Source organism: Branchiostoma belcheri, unplaced genomic scaffold (genome assembly GCF_001625305.1).
Source record: "Branchiostoma belcheri isolate BF01 breed outbred unplaced genomic scaffold, Haploidv18h27 scaffold150, whole genome shotgun sequence".
NCBI lineage: Eukaryota > Metazoa > Chordata > Leptocardii > Amphioxiformes > Branchiostomatidae > Branchiostoma > Branchiostoma belcheri.
The window spans coordinates 12,608-14,203 of NW_017802936.1; positions in this window are offsets into that span (position 1 = coordinate 12,608).

The window sequence follows — 1,596 nt, forward strand, 5'->3', positions numbered from 1 at the left end:
GGGGGGGGGGTTCGAACTAACCGGCTGTTTCTCTATAGTGGTCACCTGGCCATAGTGGTCAAATTTGGCCAGTCCCTTGAGTGACCACTATAGGCAGGTTTGACTGTACAAGTACCTGTTCAAATGCAGCAGAGTTGAAGACTGTCGATGATATAAAGGGGAAAACGTTCTACACTAATTCAGAAAACTCAACAGCCTACTGCTTACTTCATGAACATCATGGGAGCCATATGAGCTAGATAATGCTGCATGGAAGTGGACAGGGATGTGAATCAGCATGTGTCTGCTCAGTTGAGAATCTGTACAATTTCCACAATGTCCCAAGGGTTTCCTGGAATTTCACTATGTAGGAATGTGGGCATAGATGTGGGTCAGAGAAATGCCTGTGGACATTCTGCATGCCTGTGGACATTCCGCATGCCTGTGGACAAAAATGCCTAGTATACAATTCCTAGAATTCTTATTATATCTATTTAGAAATAGTAGCAATGTCGCCTGTAGAGCAGAATTAGGTAGATTAATCCTTTAGATACACATATTTGTATATAGATAGTTAAATTCTGGTTATGCTTGGTCCAAATGGGCACAACCTCACACTCCCTTCAAATGGATACTCTCCTCTTACAGCAAAGCCTTCCAACAAATACCCGTAGACGAACTTTATTGCAACGTGTTAAAGACATACCGGTATTAGATCACAATGGATACTCCTTTTTGTGGCATTCCGAATCAACATTGTGACGGCCTGAACATGTTGGGGAAATGCTGAGAAGGAGACTTACAGATATACATATGTCTTCTTCAGTTTACAAGAGAGAAGTCAAACCCTTCAGACATAGTTTTAGCCTCCGGGCATGAATTTGCAATAAACCTCACAATTATTATAAAAGGAGAGAAAGATATACAAGTACTTGTTCAAATGCAGCAGAGTTGAAGACTGTCGATGATATAAAGGGGAAAACGTTCTACACTAATTCAGAAAACTCAACAGCCTACTGCTTACTTCATGCATGGAGGTAGAAAAAAGGAACCTCCATGCTTCATGAACATCATGGGAGCCATATGAGCTAGATAATGCTGCATGGAAGTGGACAGGGATGTGAATCAGCATGTGTCTGCTCAGTTGAGAATCTGTACAATTTCCACAATGTCCCAAGGGTTTCCTGGAATTTCACTATGTAGAAATGTGGGCATAGATGTGGGTCAGAGACATGCCTGTGGACATTCCATTCCTGTACAATTCCTAGAATTCATGGGCATGATTGTAGGTATGTGAGGAAAGCAGACTGATTGTGGGGCTGGAAAGAGAGATCACCTTGGCTTGGTTTGAGACAGTCATCACGGGGAGGTACAGATTCGCGGCCTGAGTTCAGAGATTACAAGCCTGGTAACCAGTCTCAGCGGGTCAGCTTAGAGGTGTTTTCCGACCCCATCAGGGAAACACGGCGGTCTGTTTCACCACTACAAGGGCTAGTTTTCAGTTTTGTGTGGTTGTCCAAATGGGGACCTTCCACGTGCTTCTTACGGCCTGGCAATCCTTAGAAGGTAATACAGCATCCAATGTATTTATGAATAAAAAGAGCCCTATAGGACACC